The sequence below is a fragment of the Plectropomus leopardus genome, chromosome 19 (assembly GCF_008729295.1).
Source record: "Plectropomus leopardus isolate mb chromosome 19, YSFRI_Pleo_2.0, whole genome shotgun sequence".
NCBI lineage: Eukaryota > Metazoa > Chordata > Actinopteri > Perciformes > Serranidae > Plectropomus > Plectropomus leopardus.
This window is the reverse complement of record NC_056481.1, coordinates 22,095,527-22,116,320: the sequence shown is the minus strand read 5'-3', so window position 1 is coordinate 22,116,320 and position 20,794 is coordinate 22,095,527.

The window sequence follows — 20,794 nt, the reverse complement described above, 5'->3', positions numbered from 1 at the left end:
TTCACTGTGCTGAAACAGCTTGTTTTACAATGTTAGAGATGAAAGCTCAGTTTATATGTTGTGAAATGAAATGCTCAGCTACTTTTTGCATCAGATTGTGTACTCTGAGAATAAATACTAGGCTCCTGCAGTCCAACAAAGTAAAGCAGGTATAGAATCTGGGTAGACTGGGAATTGGCAGTCTAATAGGTTATGTATAGGATTGTGCTGGTGAAAATTTTCAAACAGTCTGATATAGAGCCTAGCACCGGACAATACTGATTTACCATATTTTACCACGTGTCCCATTTGACTAAGCACTCAATCCCGAATGGGGGGAACATAATGACACTGCGTTCCAACAGAAAGTGAGTGTATTACTATCACATAGTGTCCTGTAACACCGGAGCTCTATGTCGTCATTAATTTGATTAAATATGCACTTCTGTTACTTCATTTAAACAAACCACGTTGCTATCAGCTTTGTGTTTGAGATCAGATTGGAGATGTAAACACTTAAAAAATGGGTGAGTAGCCTACATGCTATCTTCTTAAGTTTGTAACATTACCTTTAAAATCAGAAAACACGTTATATTGTGATATTTACTGGAAATTACATACAGTATAGTCAACAGAAAGTAACGTTAGACTAGCTTGTTTTAAGGAATGCTCATTTACCTTAGCAGAAACTTTCTGCTTCCCTGCTATCTCGCTACAGCCAGCTGACACTGTGTTTTGGTTTTTGTAGTGAAAAAAGTAGGTTTGGTATAAATAATTCCTCATTTCAGCTTCATAAATCAGTCAGTCCTCGTCCACTACAGCGCTTTCAAAGCGAGCATCAGATATAAATAAAAACACAGCATCCGATGAAAGTTCAGCTCACAACAGGGCTTTCTGCCAATAAGGACAGCTCTTTTGTTGGCATATTGGTGCAGTTTTAATCTTTTTAAGATTATAAATTTGACATGTGTTCTTTCAATAGCCAACACAGTACACAACACAGCATGCACAGCTCTCCCCCTTCCGCTGACATTTGATCTTCTTTATGTTGCAGACACTGGCAGTAAATTACACATGACTTATGTTACACTAGCTGCTCCATTACTAAGTTTACAAACATTATATCATATTAATCATGCTTTTTCTTGCAGTATAACTAATGCAATTACTTATACTGCAAGATTTTGGTTAGAAGCTGATTGAGGGATAATTCATAGCCTAAAGAAAAGGCCTTAGATCAGAAGATTATCATTTCCCACACTGGCTGTTAACGTTTGTGCAGGACAGAGAGACTAAAAAAACTAACTTCCTTCAACTTTCATCATTGTGGGGTTCTAGTTTCTTGAGAAGAGCTGTTTGGTGGCCATTAGTGGTAGACTGTGGTTCAACTGGCAGCTCCCAAGTGTGAATGTAACTGCCTGAACGTGAAGCCGAGCGTCTCTGAAAATGATCCTACATGCTGAGTCTTCCTTGGGTAAATAACAATTTTAGAAAAGCAAACTCTGAGAGAAAAGAAAAGGTTGGACACAGAAGAAAAAGAACTAATGTTTGCAACATCAGCTGGTTTTGCTTTTTTGTGAGTAAATCAATGGCAAGAAGTTAATTTGTTTGTAGCCCACAGCGGCTGTAAAGCCAGGGCCACGCAGATTATTGTTTTGGAATACAGTTTCTCATGATGTTATCAATTCTGTCCTCTAACTACTTAAGCTTTTTTTCTTTGTCACTGGCACAGTTGAATATCCTCACTCTCTTTGCTCACGTCCAAAAGAAAGCTCATTTTACAATGTTTGTCTTGAGCTGATTTAATTAATCTGCTTATCGTCTGTTTGTTGTCAATTATGTCAAACGCAGTGCCTTTTTCTGGAAAATGCAGCTCAGAAGAAGTGAGCAGCGTGTTGAGAGGACAGCCAGGGAAATTTCCAAATAAAAGCAGGGCCATGCACAAGTATTAGAATTAGGAGTGTCACACAAACAACTTTCTCATTGTGGAAAAAGTAATGAGCTCAATTCTGATTCCTCTCACATCAAGAGACGGTCTGCATGGGTTTTGATGTTAGCGTCTGTTGTGATGGCTTTTACGAGCGTTGCGGCGCACTGGAGACACAGACATTATGCTCTAATGTATGTGTCATAGCTTCTGCACGCACACAAACATTTAACGCTCGTACTAAAAACTACACAAAGACACACCTATACACACCTCCAGCCAGACTCTTGGATAAGCCTCATTTAGCCTGGTGTGTAACTGTCTCCATGTAACAAATGGCTTGTGTCCCACAGTCACGAGTCCGGCCAGACCAACGGCATCACAGGTCCCTTTACACTGACCAGACACACACATACACCTCAACACTACCCAGATATCCTGCTTCCCGCTCCATCTATCACCTCCACGTCCACGCTATCCTTCATATCAGGGGGCCACCTTATTCCCCTCCAAGTCCCAGACCTAAACACTGTTTTGGGCCACGCCGGTGCCACAACTCCCCTCCCCTGTTTAAGATGCACCGTCACGTCCCCAGCTACCGCCACCACTTTCTCATTCTGTCCACCAGCTACCGGCAGCGGGAAATTATGACAAATGGCCTGGTTTTTATAGCTGTTTTTTCTTCCTATTTCTCAGTTTGTTCTTCGAATTGAGAAAAAAAAAACATTAAAAAGATTAAAACTTTCCATTTTTGGTGATGACTCAACACAGCATTTTGTGGTTTGACCTTTTATGAGGTGTGCGTGTGTATGAATGTGTACAGTATGGGTGTTTCTAGCTGTATAAATGTGTGTGCGTATGGCCTCCACGCACACATGGCTCCGGGTGCGTGCAGAGGATGAACAGAAGGACGATGAGAGACTCCAGCGGGGTTGTAAATGTTTCTGTCTCCTGGTTACTGAGTTTCTGTTAATTTTGTTCTCTATTGTATGGAACGTAAAAAGCGACGGCCAAGTGAAAGTCGGAGGAAACTGTTTGACTGTTGTACCCACAAGTCCTGGAAGGTGACATCAGTTGAGGTTGGCACGTAGGCTCGGTGGTTAGTGCTGTCGCCTCACAGCAATAAGGTCCTGGGTGTTTCTCTGGATGTGGCACTTTGTGTGGAGTTTCTCCCCGTTTCTGTGTGGGTTTGGTGGTAAAATGCAGTGGTTTAGTGGAGGGTATAGGCAATTATGTGGGGTATACCCAATGCTTTTTTTTGAGCTGTTTACAGTATAACCCCCTATAGACCAAAAAGCCATGGGAATATATAGGAGAATATACCCACTTTCTTCATGGTAAGCTACCCATCTACCTATTATTACACACCAGCTTCCAATATACCACGGATGACGTGATTATCTAGAACTGTGGTTCCCATAATACTTGGAGAGATGTAAGCTGAAATGATGTATTATTGTGTGTCCCCTCTCTAAGTCTGAGGTTTCTGCGGGTCTGTGAATGCAGCACAGGCAGCGCTCTTCATGACTTTTTTTTTGCTTAGCAGCAGCTTATGACTCACAAGCTGGATAATTGATCTGTAGATCCATTTACAGCTGATCGGATCAAATTGATGGATAAGAGGAGCAGCTGCTGCGAGTGGATGCATAGTTTTATATTTAGCAGAATTAATAGTTAAGTTTCACTTTCAGTGCACATGACATTCTGCTGCTCCGCCTGTGCCCTGAGTGGGCTCTGACAGTGTGATGCCATAAATAAGTAAACGGCATATATATTCCAACAGTGGTCTTAATGAACAGTCCAGATCCAAAAACATAAAATCTGTTTGTGACAGCAGGTGTTTTAATCGGGATGGGTCACCAAAAATACATAAATGAATGCGTTTTTTTTCCACTAAACTAAGTTTAAGTATGCTCACCATCCCCATCATAAGGGTGCTTTAGCAAAAAAGGACCTCATCACATATTTTGCATAAAGTCCAAAGACATTGTTCTAAAACACGTCCCATATTAGGTAAGCAGTTGTAGTTGGCCTGACTTAGGCCAGTGCGGCTGGGAACCTGTCTGAATGAAAGGGGGACCAGATGCATCTGCCAGAGCAAATAAACATGAGCTCACAGATTTGTCTGGTTCCAAGGCTAAGTATCTTTCTACAGCCCTGAATGGGATGGCAGATACAGAAAATCAATGGATAAAATCATGGCTGGATTAACCTGTTTGTGGACCATGGAGTAAATATTTGCTCTAAGGGGCATTATTTACACACACACGCACGCACACACACACACACACATCCACCCACCCCTACACACACACACACACACACACACACACACACACACTACTATCTACACAGGGTATATATCCTGTTGCCTCCAAGTTTTCCCTCATGTACAGTGCTCACAGCAGACTCCACATGGTATCTTAATATTTGGCTTAGAGATCCAGAAAACACAATTGTACTCCGATGCTTGAGTAAAACTACTTGGTCCCAGATGGTAATTTGATGAAACGCAAATTTGCATAGCATGTAAACACAATTTAAACTAGAACAATTAAGGTTTTCAAACAAGATCGCGACAACAGGGGTCCTGTAGAACACTGGTTCATACGCTTTTTAAAACCACATCAGAGGTTTTTTTTAAATTATTTTTCCATATCTGGTTGAATTTAGACTTTGTCGAAGACTGACATGTTCTGCAAGACGTAGCCGTAACATAATGTTATAGTGCACAACATGTCTCAGTTGTTATGTATTGCAGTGGTGCAAATATTAAATTAAAACCACCTGATAAGCATTAAATCTGAGGCTTTAAGGTAAATATACATACAGTATATCCTATACATGTAAGGTCATACATTGTTCTTCAATAAGGCTGGTTGTCCTTTTCCTTAAAAAGGCGAATATACAGCTTTAATTTACAAGGAGTACATTGATTCTAATGAATAAAACATTTACTGGGAGCAAGCTTACTCAATTTTAGGGGTGACTCATAGATACCCATTGAACCTAATAGTGTGTTGAGAGTTCAAGGGACGTCTTAGCAAACAGCTGTGCCAGGTGTTCTATTGCGAAATTTCACCTTACTTTGGAGCAATTTTTAGTCCCATTTGCGACAAGCTATGCCAACATGGCGGGTACCAATGGACACCTTATATTGTCTAGTTTCAAAAGATACCACTCATTTGTTAGCTTAAAAAGTGAGCACGCCACAGCCCCTTAAAGACAATAATATCAGCCATCATTGGGACAAGCAAATGCCCCCCCCCCCCCCAGGCCCTTGGCCTGGGCACCACTGCTGTCGAGACAAAAATTAGATTTTTTTATTCTAAACCATCATGTATACAGGGATAACATTTCCCTATTGTGCAAACTGTGAATTTGACTGCTTAGACAGGAACATTTCTTACCAAGTTAAAAGTGCAGAGTGAAATCAACATTAAATAGTTTTAAGTACCAAACTACTTGGTCTAAATTCTATTCCATTTTTTTCCAACTTCCTCTAAAATCTCTCAGCTCTCAGGTTGGACTGAGCTTCTTATCGTCTGTGTGAAAAAGCCGGCCATATTGATCACTACTTACCAAGCTGACAAATATTGATCTGTTGTGACTTCCCACCAGATCCACAGATTAGCTGCCGGCCAAAGTGCCTGTTTTTAGTGGGAAAACCTGTGTGTTTGCAAAGACAGATCACACATGTCCCAGTGAAAACAGCAACTATGTGTAAACAGCAGAGACCTTGACTTATGAGGTTTCACACCTCTGCAAGTTTTGGCAGGGTTTCTGTCCTGGTGATGATATATCATGCTGGGCTGCAGCTGTTCAAAACATTCATACTTAAACTTTAAACTATGCTACTTTTATATGTCTCAGTCTTCAGTTTGATGATGCCTCTGGCAGACTTTTCCATGTCTGTTTAGAATCACTGTTACATGTTTAGCCATGCCAGCAGTCCAGGTCTTATTAGCAGATATTTATTGCTGTTACCATGCAAAGAAAAAGTCCTAGCTAACTTAGTTTAAAATTTTAAGTTGCAATTTCCCTTTATAATTTCAATGAGGACCCATAAGAGATATATGTATTGCACTTTGTAGTGATCATGTTTTTTTTAGTCTAATTACAAATGCAACAGTATTACTTTAGTTACATTATTTATCTGAGACTTTTCTGCTCTAATCTCATGACTTTGTCCAACCATATCTTTTCTTTCCCACTGACCATATTTATAGTAACATCTAAAAAACAGACACTGGTAATGAACCTAAAACAAACTCAGTAAAAAAGACAGGTTGGGGTGAAACATTCTTTATTTAGTCAATAATCAGACTTACTTATTATACAGTTAATTTATAATCTGATGTGCAGAGATTAATACCAGTGCAGTCATGGACATTTCCAGTTGTTTTCCCGTCATCTTTGCTAAATTTCTGCTAAATTTAAGCTCTTGTGTCTATTTTGCAAGTGTTGATAGTGTGTCTGTGGTAGGTTTTGGACAGTGATGGCGTGTGGCTGCAGGTTGCTTATCTGGATGAGGAAATCAACTCACCAGTCTGTAAAATCTCCTTTTGCCAACTTCTGGTTAGATTGTTGTTTTCAAATCCAAACATCAGTTAACAGACTGAAAAGGATGAGTACCAGCCAAACAAACATCCTGTTAGCCATTGTGCTGATGTTGGATAAAATCAACAGGACACAGTACCTGTAATGTCCTTTAAAAAAGCTAGTAAAAATATTTAAAAATATACATTTAAAGTTTGAAGGGGTACGTTGATTGTAAGAACAGAGTCCCCGCTGATCTTAGTCTTAAAACACACTGAATTCGTTCATCTTAAAGTAAGGCCTTAATTGGTGTTAAAATGTCCTAAATCATTCTTTAAAACTATTACAACTGCTAGGATATGTTTATTAGGATTGATTGAATTGTTCTTTACTGACTTCCCAAGGTAAAATTTTTAAATAAAAAATAATTTAACAAATGCCTCTCACATTTAGGTCTTCAGATCAGGATAGCGGAACCACTCATATGTTGTTTTGGGCTGGAAAGCTCAGAGCAGAGAATCCACTGTCTGCTAGCTAGCTGTCACTGTATCTGAAAATTCATTCAAATTTGTCTATTAAAACAAGATTGGCTGACACCAGTACAGGGGAATACATAATATACTTGTCATACTTAGTGCAAAAAGTATTCAAACTCGGCACAATGGGAAAAAAGGCAGTGGAATCCCACATTCTGCCCAAAACAACTCACCAACAAACGCCAGGTATTTCTCAATTGTTTTCTATCCTTGTCTCTGCCATGCCTCCAATCCCATCTCTGATAGCAGCAGACCTCCGAACAACATTTGGGTGTATACCTACACAGAAAGCAGACTGTGGTGTCTCAACACGAAGACAAAACACCAATCATAGTAGTCAGTCAGAAAAGGGAGTGGGACACCTGTTCTGCAAAGTGCTCCCTGGACTTCGAAATAAGTCAGTTAATTTCTAAATTGTTCCCTTTAATTTTGGTTATTGTAAAATTAGTCTTAAATTTTATTGTGAGTTGCATTAAAAATGACTCTAATCTAACTTGTCTAAAGCTGAAGGAACCCTGAAGGGGTAAAATATTGTGAAAATATGCACTCAGGAGGACCATGGCCCCCCTGGCCACCCCTTGGAAGCGCCAGTGAAAGTAAGCCTGTAAGATAAAACTCAACATACAGTAAACTGAGAACTGTGTTATATTAGTTGGCACTAAAATATTAATTTGGAAATTAACTCTTTGAAACCTGGATTGCTATCAGTTCTCTTGTGCTGCATTTTGACCCCTTTCACAAGCTTTAAAACCTTTGAAATCTGAAATGATTGGATTGATTTCTTTCGAAAGCTGTCAGTCAGCAACTTGGCAAAACGTGTCCTGCAGATTGCAAGATTTATTAAAAGCTGACAAGAAAACTACCTAAATTAGCTAAATATATAAATAAATAATAAAATTAATTTATATATAGGAAAATGTCCAGAAATTATATTTAAAATTAAAAATTAGGATAATAAAAAAAGTTATTTCTCTTATCATTTTTCTTTTATTTTGGCCCCTTTTTTTTCCAACTTTCTTTTTTCCTGTTCTTGATACTTTTCTTTTTTTGTGCAGATTTTCTCTTTTTTTGTAACTTTTTACTAATATCTTGCTAATATTTGTGTAATTTCTCTTTGCTCATTGCTTTTTCATGTTTTTCCAAAGACATCAAGCCAAGTTTTTTCAGTTTTCAAAGAAATAATAGAAAATATGTTATTGTAGGAAATTCTTTTTGTTGGGCTATTCTGATTAAAATTAGTAATTCTGAAACTGGAGGTGTACACTTAGTGATGACTCATTACACTGTGGGAATCCAGAACTTTATGTTTATTCCCCAGAGGAATTATGGGTCTCATTCTAAATCTGTGATGGGAAGTGCCGTCACCCACATTCCCATCCTCCAAAATCCAGGCCAGCTTTCTAGGCTCTCAGCCCAAACGGCAGAGGGAAGATGCGGATAGCTACGTGTGTTCCTGAAAGTCTCAGTGACTCCTTCCAAGTTTTAAAAAAGCCTCTAATTAAAAAGTTTAATAGACGATTAAACCACATCATCCAGTGTGTGTTTCACATTCATTCCTGCACAGCAATCAGAGCAGGAGGTCCTGGACGTGCGGTTTTGCACACACAACCACACATACACAAAATCAACTTTTTATCCTTTTATGTCTTTTGGTTTTTCTGTTATTTCTTCTTTTTCACTCCAAATGTTTTCTCTTTCTCCTTCACCCCCACACCATCACCATCCCCACATCCCCCCTCTGGGTCTGATGATGTCTCCGGCAGGCCGCACATGTGCAGGATTATCAGATGCTTGTAAGAAAGGAGATAGGGTTCCCCTGGCTAATTTTCCTGTTTTTTACCGTCTCGCATCGTGCAATGATCTGTCTCTGCCCAGGGTCAGGCTCAGGTGTCCGGTTACTCGCTCCTGAGGGTCTGTGAGCGGAAAGACTCCCGGGTTAAAACCAATAATCTCTGTCCTGTTCTGCACACTTGCACTGAGGTCTTCTGCCTTCTCTTGAATTAAAGTGGAAGCTCTGCAAGTGACCTTCTGCAGCATTCCTAACAGTCTGTTCGACTGGGCATAGGTGATGAAGTACAGAATTCATCGATGCAACTTGACTGATGCGTGTGTGGTGATGCATCTCGTTTCTAAACCTGACCATGTAATTTTGTTGCCTAAACCTTTTGTATTAAATTAGTAACGCTAATATTCTTTGCTCTGACTTAATTTTACACACACAAAAACACACACACACACACACACACACACACACACACACACACGCACACAAACACACACACACACACACGTAATGAGCGGAAATTGCCACGTCCTCCCTGAGACCCTAGACCCTGAGTCTAGTCTTGTCTAGTCTTTGGTTTGGGAATGTGTTGTTGAAGCAGAGAGAGAGAAGGAGAAATTTGTCAGTGAATGAGATCTTAGGGACTCTCTGATTGAACTTCTGCTAAGCTCTATAGTAGAAAAAGTAGCACTGATAGACAATAAAACGATGTTACTGTTATAAGGAAGAGGGAGCTGTACAAAATGTAACAAAAACAAAACAGAAAGCAACTTGTGAAAAGATCTGACAATTTTGGGTCAGGTGCTAAAAGTTGACACAGAAAACTGATCAGATTTCTCCATATGTAGATTTTGCACAAACACTCATTAGAAACACACACACACTTACCTTGTCCCAGGACAGCACACACAAACAAACACACACAATCACACGCACACACACACACACACACACAGTATACCTCATCCCAGTGACCCTGTATGTAATAAAGACGAAACGGGGATTTGTCTTTAATTACCTTCAAAGTAAAGGGGCTTAGACGGAGCAGCTGAAGCGAGCTAAAAGAAAGCCAACATGCCCCGTCGCTGGCACGGCCCTCAAACTGTCTCTCTGGCTCGGTAACCCGACCCGGGAGGAGCACATTAGAAATGAGAGATAAAGATCAACGGGATTATTAAAAACAAGAACATGTTACATCCTCCTCTACCTACACCCTCCTTCTTTCGAGCATAATCAAGTGATTATTATTATGTCTAGGGCCAGATGAAATCAATGATACATTTTTGCAGTCAGGAAGAGAAGCAGCTAACTGAAGCATTACTGCAACACTGGGCCTGTTGTCTCTTTTTATTTTTACTTCTGCCTCTAATTTCATTTATCTCTGTCTTGATTTTTTAAGTCCTCCCTCTTCTTGTCTTATTCCCAAACCTCAATGTTTTCGGTTTTAAATCCAGCTAACCACAGACGTTTGGCCTGTGGCTTTGTCTTGTTGAATAATCAAATATACAGAAAGGGAGCTGGCATCAGGGTCTGAGAAAATGAACTCGCCTGCACCACGGTCTTGTCATCATGGCGATGGGTGGGATTTTATTGTTTTGAAAGCAACCTAGATACACAGATTCTAAATAAGCGTGATTTCCCAATCTCTTTCCGCACCAGAATGTCAACTCTTGATTAGGTTTTACTTTGCAGTGCCTCCAGTATGTTGTCTCTTATTTTAGTCCTAAAATTACTCTCATTTATTTATTTTTAAAGTTTTTTATATTCCTCTGTAGCTCCTGATGTAGTAGTCCCTGATGCATTCAAATTTAAAAACTAAAATTTTGTGAAAAGGTTCATATGTATTAGCCTCAGTCTTCTCGATTTTTAAGCTTTTTTAAAAGATTTTCAACATGACCTGGTGTAGCTGTCTGCACTATCTTACATACAACATTTATAACTCACCTGTTAACATTCCATTAAGGCCCAAAGTTGCAAATATTTAAACTTAAGTGACAGGCTGTCTCCCAATAGTGTCCTAGGCTTGTCATTCAGATCCACCCCTCGATCCTTCGCAGCTCAAACCTCTTTTCCAGATATGGTCACTTCTGGCTCCACAAAACCAAGATGGCGACGACTGAAATCCCCAAGCCTCAAGCAAGTGTGCCAGGCGTTAATGCAAATTTAACATAGTGGCCATAAGTAGAATTACACTGTTCAAGTCAGTCCCATGATGCATACTGGCCCAGAAAGACTTTTCCCCATTAACATACATCAGGAAAGAGACCTCTGTAAATCAGTTAATATTTTTTTGTGAGTGTCAAAACCCCTGCGAAACATCTCTTATCATTATTTAGATTTAAAACATCCGGTTCAATAACATTTCGAAATTCTAAAAGAGTCGCAAGATTACATTTTTTAGACCGCCATTCAAGCTAGCGAGGTGCTAATCTGGAAGTCTGTTGCTCTGCCGGCAGAGGTTAGACTTCCCGAATATACATCCATGGAAATCCCGATCTCAAAGCTTCAGTCACAAACTAGTGGGTGACATCACAGCAGCTATGTCCATTATTTATACGGCCTATATTTCATACAGTTAAAATGCAGTATTACATTGAATCTCTGTGTCAGCACCATCGTCCATCGCCAAACTCAATCTTCCAAGCTAACACTTTTTTTACTCTCCATGCTGACAAGAATGCAAAAAAGACTTGCCATTTAAAACAATATGCTTACAAGTAAAATTTGTTGTACTTTTACCATTATGTGGTTTAATACACAGAAATATGGACCTTGGAAGAAAAGTAGTGTTTACCTCCCTGTTTGGGGTTGAAAGGCATTGTTTATGAAGAAAATTAAAGTTGGGAGGTCACAAATGGCATAAATGGCAAAAGACATAAACATACATGCAACCTTGGAGGGGAGTATCATGTTTCAGATGGTGAGCCATCAGGAACAAGAAGGAAAAAAACCAGAAGAAAAACAAAGATGTGTGGGGTAAATACCTCAGGGGGGTGAACAGGGTTCAGTGGGTAATCACAGTTCATCTGGACCCTCCTGAGTGTGTGTACTTGTGTCCGTGCATACGTGTCAGGGAGTGTTCTTGTGCATGTAAGTGTGTGTCAAGAGGAACATTAATGTAAGACTTGACCCCGGGAGGTTGAACTTTCACCTTGAGTTCACCCAGAGGTCATCCAGCTGTGGGCAAGAGTGATGGGAGCTATCTGGCAGGGTTGAAATGTCGGGTTTGCGCTTGTTAGTAAAGTTTTTGGTGAAATACTGCTGCAGGTTTGCTAAGTTCCCATGAGAAACAAGATGTATTTTTATTTTTATGGACAGCTCTGCTAACCTGTTGGTCATGAGACAGTTAAAACAGTTAAGTAGTGACATTTCTGTCACAGCAGGAAGAGCACAGGTGTAACTGATATTATTAATGATGACTCTATTCTTGGGAAGTCTCCCAGTGACCAAGCACGCATTATAACATGAGCTTGAAACTGTTACACCTGAATGGAATGCAGCCGTTACTCAGTCACACCTGTGCTTTTCCTGCTATGATGAGTCAAAAATATCAAAGAGGTCAGCTGCTATCGCTGTTCTTGAGTTTTCTGCGGTGTTTATGCCTGGGTGCATGCCAGTGGCTGAGCCCTTAAAGTGGCTAATCATTTTCTATCCCCTCTCAAGATAGAAGTACAGTAAATGACATCATGAGTTAATGTTTGTGGTGCAGAGCTGCAGGAAATACCGCTGTGTCCCAGCCTTCCACTGACAGCTTTCTGCTGCAGGGTCAGTGGTCTGACTGCTCTGCTTGAGTGACTCACTCACAGTCTGTCATAGCAGAGTGGTCATGGGCTGTTAGCTTACTGGCTAACAGAAACTAGGTTTTTTAGTGTTTGTCTCCTTTTTTCGTCATCATTCCATCTGAGCACTGAAACTTTGGAGAGCAAAGTTAATGTTGCCAGCATGAATCAGGCATATTTATTTCCTATATTAGTTGGTTGGTTGATATTGTTAATGTGTGATGTAACACAATTCCCAGTGATCATGAACTATTGATTTGCAGGTCAGAAGTTTGCTTTGTCTTGGTTCCAACTAGGCTGAATTTGGGTGAAAAGTAAAGTTGCCTTTTATATGCAGATAATATGAGTGGTCACTCAACAGTATTTAAATGACTGTTTTTCAGTGCAGGTCTTATATACACAAAGTCTGACATGCAGCCATCAATACTCAACACATTCTCATCCCAGCTCCTCAAATAAAACCACATGCTCAGTGCTGTTAACATCTACATTTGATGCACTACGTATCCTCCTTCTTCTGTTGTTGATGTTCCGGGACAGCATGTGAATTTACGCTTGTTAGATGCATTGTATGCATTCAAAACACACTTTTGTTTTCATAGGAAATGTACAGTTTCTGCTCGTTAAATGCATGAACTCACAGCGTCTGTGAAACACCTCGTATTTATGTTTCCATGTGCTACAAAGCAAAAAAAAAGATGTTTAGGTTTAGAAAAAAAAATTCATGGTTTAGCTCAACATTTTTACAGAAGGTGAATGACAGACTCACAGATGAAAGTCTGGGGTTTGTTGGACCCGTCCACCTCCACTCCCACCGTGTAAGGGGTTTTCACATATTAGGGGCTCCAAAACTACTTGATAGGGCTTTTCAAGTTTTATTTTCAATGAAGATTTCGGCTTCCAACAAGTATGAAAACAAAATAATCAAGATAAAACAATTATTGTGCAGCATTTGCCATGATGCCCTCGTTTTGTCTTGTATCATCTATCAAGTGCACCCCTGTCCTTTACAGCAGTGTGTACTTTATTGCTAGATTTGGTGACTTTTCAGACCTTCAAGTGACTTCATTTCTAAAAAAAAAAAACTCAGTTCCACTGCAGCCGCTGCAGGTGCAACTGTTGGGCTCTACCTCTCATTATGGTACAAGGCTACTAACATTTAATCTACGACAGCATCAATCCAGAGAGTCGATTCTCAAAAAGAGACAAATAGGCGATTCCTTTTCCCCACAGGGTTTAGGAAAGCTCCCATTGCAGATTAAGAGTGTGCCAAATTAGAGAATGCTGAATTCATCATCAAATTAATAGTTAGAAACCAGGATCTCCAGTATTTGGATCAAGTAGATCATCACAAACATTTTAGTGAACAGATCTTATTAATGTGTCTGACAAATCTCCACCATCCAACATTTTGGTAAATATATTTACATCTAAAATTGAACCTGAATTTAGCAGATGTTGATGACTTGATGTTAAAGGCCAAAGGTCATCCCTAAAGGACAATATAGTGTCACCAACCCAATGCGTATATAGATATATAGCTAATATGTCAAAAAGAAATTGTATTTAAGTACATTACAAAGCAATAATACTACATACAGTAAGTTACAGTAAGTAACTTAAGATAAACAAATACAGTTCATTTTAAGGAATGGATTATTTTCTTCTGTATCTCTTTGGATCCATAGCAGCCATAGATTGCGAGAGAGGTGAGGGAATGTAATCTGATCCTCAGTCCAAGTTGCTCTGGAATTCCTCTCTGTCTAAGTCTGTTCTGAGCCGTACTAAAAGAACTGAGACGTCCTCCAGGATGCGTTCATTTTCAAGGTCACATGAGGACAGATGACACCGCAAATGTGAAATAAGAGATGTGCGATCCACCTCATATCTCATTCACTTGTCTCCTTCGTGTGCCTGTTTCCTGTCAGTGTCTAGCTCACTACAGGCACACAACGAGCCATCTACATCTATTAGACCTTATTCAGCTGATGTGTTGTGGAGCCTGTCTGTGCTCTGTAAGGAATGTATCAGTGCCACCAAAGGTCACACAACTATGTAGGACAAGGAAACAAACTACTGTAAACACATTTGTTATCAGGATGTGACAGTTTTTTCATCCATAAACAGCTGTCAACTTTGATATGTCCTGCTTAAATCGTGAGCCCATCAACACTCACCTTTTAGACTACAGGGTATTTTTGGTCAGTTGAATTTTGCATTTATATAAATTTTTTAATTAAAGATTAAAAAAAAGTTCACTGACACCAAAAAGAAAATAACTAAAGAACAAGAGGATCTAAAAAAACAGATGATTTTAAGTGTAAGGTAACTAACTAAGCACAGAAAAAATCTTATTAGAGACATGGGTGGAAACATAAGGATTTGGCAGAACAGAGGCAGTTCTCTGGGAATGAAATTGAACACTACATGACATGATTTCTGGCAAATCAAATGTTGTCTTTTAGACTATTATTTAGTCACTTTAGGATTTTGCAAAGTTGCAAACACAACAGTTAACACACATCCAGACAGTCCCTGTAAATCCTCTGGAACCTCTACAGGGAATTTGACTTTTTAAAACATGAAATTATATTTCATTGTAGAGCTACATGCAGCGTATTGAAGACGTCGACTACCAAAATTATATATTTAAAATTTTGAAAGAAAACTTCCAAGAATTTGTCCCTTTGCTAGCAGGACAAGAATATTGGCCTTAATTTTATGAAAAAAAACCCCAAACAAAACAAAACAAAAAAAAATCAAAGGAGACCAATTTTCATGCCCAGAGTGGAAAACAGCAAATTTTGCACATTTGGTTTTGGAGAGGATATTATAAACTACATCCTCTTTGCTGTTTAGATACATTCCTTTAATTAGTGTCCCCTGCACATACCTTTTAAGATGTGGAGAAAAGCCAAAGCTTTTTTGGAGGTGAAATACATGCTTGCTAATGGCAATGTTTCCCAACTAACACTTTGATTTAAATGCTTCTGATAAATACTAAGTGTTTTTCTTAATGTCAATAGTGTCACTCTTTTGGCTCCACAGATGAACACTAACTGCAAAGTTTTCTTCAAAGTATTCTGCATAAAACACAGGAAAGCGAGGAAGAACGCCCAGTCGTTGCTAACCACAAGAGTTTGCACAGAGGCCAAATCTGGATAAATCACTGTGGAGAAGAATTATAGGTGCGATTAGAACATGTTTTTGGCCAAAAGTAGCTTGCGTCTCGAACGTTTAGTTTTATTTCAGGCCAGATTCGTCATAAAACCTCTGACTTCTCCTGGACTGCCACTCGACTACGCACTTACCCTTTATCCTTTGAGATTTATCACCTCCCACCTTTTTAAGTACTGATGTGAACATTTATGTATGAGTGTGTGGTCCAATAACCTTATTTTTCTAAACACTTCTCAAAATTTTCTGCTTTTTTGCAACAAATACTCAACCCAGTTATAATTGACTGTTTTACTTCACACAACAGATCTCAGTGTTACATTTATTCTTATGCCAGCATCGGACTTCCCCCTGACCCACACATTTACCTCCTTACCTCAAAATGCTTATCAGCCTCTAAACTCTTAGACTGTGATGTCATCACTGAGCATCCACACAGGAAACAGTTACTTATGAGGGTTCATTGTAACAGAAACAATAAAAAAAAGCTCCGCACGGTAAAAACGCCCGGCAAATAATCACAGACATCTTATTTTAAGATGTAGGACAGATGACATCATTTAACCCGGTCAGTCAACCCTCACACTTTGGTTGTAGTTCCTGGTGATGAGGATGAGCTACAGGAGAGTGCAGGGGACATATGAGTCACTGTGCTTTGATGGAAAGATGTAGGGAACTGATAAATGTGTCAACAGTGGATTTGGTTTGTTCTCTAGGTGATATCATAATGATGATAAAAATAAAACTACATCATTTGGCACTTTTTTTCTAAAGTGACACACACTCCTAATAGCTTGTGTTTCTGACACTGCAGTCATTAAAGTAACATGTTGGCATTGTACATACAAACCATATTTGTTAAATTTCTGCCATATCAACATTTCCAAAGTGACTCGTTCTGATTACATGTGGATGAGCTCAGATTGCCATCAACAAGAGGAGGAGATGGTGGATGGCTTGACACCTAGGTGAGAGGATGGTAGAATTAAATTCCCCCCTTGCAGTTTGCAGTGCATACATGACTGACTTTTCTCACCATCTACTGTATGTTGTAGCTGAAAAAAAAACAAGGCTAACTGTCTACAGCCAGGCTTTCAGCTGTGCCAACACCAGCATGCTAACAGGCTCACAATTTAAGTTTAGCATGCAACATACTAAAGTAAAATTGTCAACATAGTAAACATTTGGAAATTAGCTTGAAATGTAGATTACAGCCGGGTTTGATGGGAATTATATCAGTTTTGCAGGTTTTAGGTCATAAACCCAAATATTGTGCAAATTGATATTTGCAGAAAATATCATGACATCCAATCCAATAGTCTGGATAAAAGTGATTCTTCAAACGTTAGTGGCTTTAGGGGGATAAACAGTGCTAACCAGGGTTCAAAATACTTTTTTTTCTAGTGTTTCCCTTAACCTGCTGTTTTCTGTCTTGCTGACAACAAAATGCTGTTATTGCTTTTAGACAGTAAAAAGTTCAGATGAGGATGCCAAGAACTTAACACGCTTGTTTTTTTGTGTCACATTCCTAAACAAAACATACTACCTTTGTTCGGTGTGTGCCACCTTTCTCCCGCTGTAACTGAACTGTGAGGAGTGTGTTGGCTGCTGTGCCAAGGCTGTGTTTTCCAATGTATCGTAAACTGTCCTCAGTGCATGACAGTGGCCGCAGGGTGCCCTGTAAAGAGACCCGGGGACGTCAATTGTGTGCCAAAGCATTATGGTATGTGGCATAGGGTATGTGAGGCTAATAACCACATATTGGCCTTTGTACGAGATTCCTGAAGGCCGACTGTGTGTTGTGTGTGGCAGTGAACATGCACTAGTTTGCTCCTAGTTTGTACTTGGCGTTCTCATGTCCATTGTTCTGTGGTTGGCACTGACCTGGTTGTTTTTGTGTGCAGCATCTCTCATTATAAGAGAAGAGAGGCTCAGCACTACTGGGTGTTTTCTCTTTTTTTTTTTTTTTAGTAAGCAGTGGCTTGGCACTTTATAACTCTGTGTGTGTTAATGGAGAGATGAAAGCAACCAAGCAACTAATCTTGGAGGGATGCGATCAGACACAAACATGCACATATACCCCCAGAGAGGAAGATTCCTAAAATACCAGGCTGCTTCCAGTGAAGAGCGATAACAAGCAGCGGTGGTAGTCGGCACACAAATGCAAAAGCATGCACACGCAGGTGGGCAAGTCAGGTCATCTGGGATGAGTTAATACTCTCCAGGATCATTTTCTCCACTGCTGCTGTTTAACTCTTTGCCAGCTGGCCTCAAACCAGCGTCAAAGGAGACAATCGGCCTCCCTGGCGAGACAGACAGGAAGGAATCATTGACACCTGATTCATGAGAGGGAGTATCTGATCAAATATGACGGTTCGAGATAATAGCTCATGTAAGGATTTAATCAGAGAAAGAGCGGGTTTATGCGGGGAATTCAGGCAGCTACCCTCCACTGGTGTAAGCTGAGATAAAGATGTAAAACCATACAGAACCATGTTTATGTTGGAACAATGCAGCAGTATTGACATAAACTGAGGAAAATAATGTAATGATAAACTCAGCTCATGCAAAGCAGGTAAAATAACAGCTTGTTTGCAATCAGTGGACATCTAGAATGCCTTCATGCAGTGGAAATATACATTTTAATGTATGGAACTTCATGGATGCTTCAATTCTGAGCAACTTACAATAGATCATTTTCTACGCTTTTAGCTATCCTAGACTCAATATTCTGTAATTTGTGCTCATGCTTGCTGCAGCACATTTGTTAGATATGCTGAAAGTGCATTAGCAGTGCCTGGCCATTGATCCATCTCTCTTCAGCTGTCTGGACAAACCTGAGACGGCATGGTGCCCATCCGTCTGTCTTTCTTTCTGTCCCTCCTTTTGGGAGACAAGAAATTAAAGGTCTTAAGAAATTTGTTTAAATAAAGCATGTTTTAACTGTTCTTTTTTCTTTTTTGTTCTGTTATCTGTTATGGGCCATGTTTAACATTGTCTGTAGATGAAGACACATTAATGCAACGATTCTAATGTTTGGAAAGATAAATATCTGTCCAGTCACATGTTAAATGTTTTGCCACATCAGAGCTTATTCGGCAAAGGTGTTTTCATATCCCATTTATCTCTTAGACCCTTTTTTGACAAAGGTGAAAACCACCTCAAGGGAGCTTAACAAGTTTTTTGCACAATCGATGGAGTATTAGTGAATTTTTGCTATTTTCATACAGCTTTTCGGATGCGATAATTCAAAATATGCATAAAAAATACATTTGTGGAAACAGCTATTGGCTTTGGATGTATTCAGTGAGTACAGCTGCTCATCTAGACGTCTTTACTTGCTTTTACCATCAAATAAAAGATTGCCTTTATGTTACATTGCATTGTGATTTCCAGCACTGGCTACTGTATTCTATAGCTGATTTATTGGCTGGTGTGAAGGGCCATTTTCCAATCTTTACCACTGAGAACTTTCATGGTTTGTAATCATCCAAATCTCCTATGTATAAATCTGTCCCCAGGCTTTGTCTGAGCCAAACTTTTTTTTCTTTATTTCTGGCTGGATGATGTACTGGATACTGTCAGTACAGATAACACTCACAGGCATACAGGACAGCATGTTATTCCTAATTAAAAAGAAAAAAAGCACTAAGGGAAAAATCCTTGTTTTTACAATTAACATGCCAAACCTACTGTAGATAATTGTGAAAATCTTTTTTTTTTTTTTTTTAGCATTTTGTTCCCATAAACCACATCATCCAATAGGTATTTTTTGCAGCAGACATTATGACTCGTCATCTTAGGAGAAGCACAGGTGTTACTAATAACATTACCCATGACTCCGTTCTGTCAAGTGTCCCAGTTGCCGTGGTCGTGTGACAGTGAGCCAACATGCATGAAACTAAAGCAGCTAAATGAAATTCAGCCACCAATAATCATTATCCTCATGTGTCATGTCAAAATTTCTTCCGTGAGATGTCTGTCCATAAGCGTCTACAGTGTTTGTTTCACCTGCTCCAAAATGATCTGCTGAATCATGCTGGATTGGCAAAAAAACAGGCTCTGTGATTGAGTCATATAGCATGGCCTTTCATTGTTTCCAATGTTTTCCTCTGATGGTTTGGGCTCTTTTTTTAGTTAGTCTATTGGTTTGTCGTTTGGTCTCCCTGTCCAAATCTTGGCCTTTGGTATGGATAGTCATGGTTTTGACATGCTAAAACCCTTTTTTTTTAACCAATGGCATTCATACCACAGAGTGAACCCTTTTTAATGTTGCACATTCACTTTAAGCAAGGCTAAAATTTAATAAACTGATTTCATGGCCTTAAGGTAATAAAGCCTTATTTTTTCACCACATGACCTTTTTTGTGGTGCCACCTTCAATATAAACTTTAAGGGTGTAATATATATTGCAGCCTCTAGGGGCCACATTAAGCCTTTAATTTGACTAAGAGGCCACATTACGTTGAGTCATGGTCTACCTGTGACATTTGGATATTTGAGTTGTCTGGAAGGGAACAGACATTGCAAAATGAAGTTAGTGTTTCCTGTTGAGAGACATTTAAGCTGCCATTGACAGTTGTCAAATGTAACAGGCCACCTGGAAGGAAATAGGAACAACAAAGGTACAGCCCAAAATGATGACACCATTTCGTACATTATGACATATGATTGACAAATATGTTTGTCAAAGTTTGATGGCTTTTATACTCAGTTCAGTTCTGCCAACACCAAATGTGAAATTCACACTGTCAAGACATGAAAACAAAATGTCATTGACCTAGGCCTTCAAAATATATTCATACCGATATACATGGTATAACATCTGCAAATATTCTTGAATGTGTAGAAAAGACATGGCTAACCAAAGTACATATACTACATGGAGATACTTATCTCTGCAATGATGCATGCAATTATGCTGCAATGAGCTCATCTTGAAATGGGATATTAAAAGATTTGGAATTATTGGGTGATAGTCAAATTTTCTGGCACAATTCGGAAGTTACCCTTTCACATTTTGTGAGAATATTATTGATTCATGTTGTGTTTCCTACTTTCTACACAGTCCCTG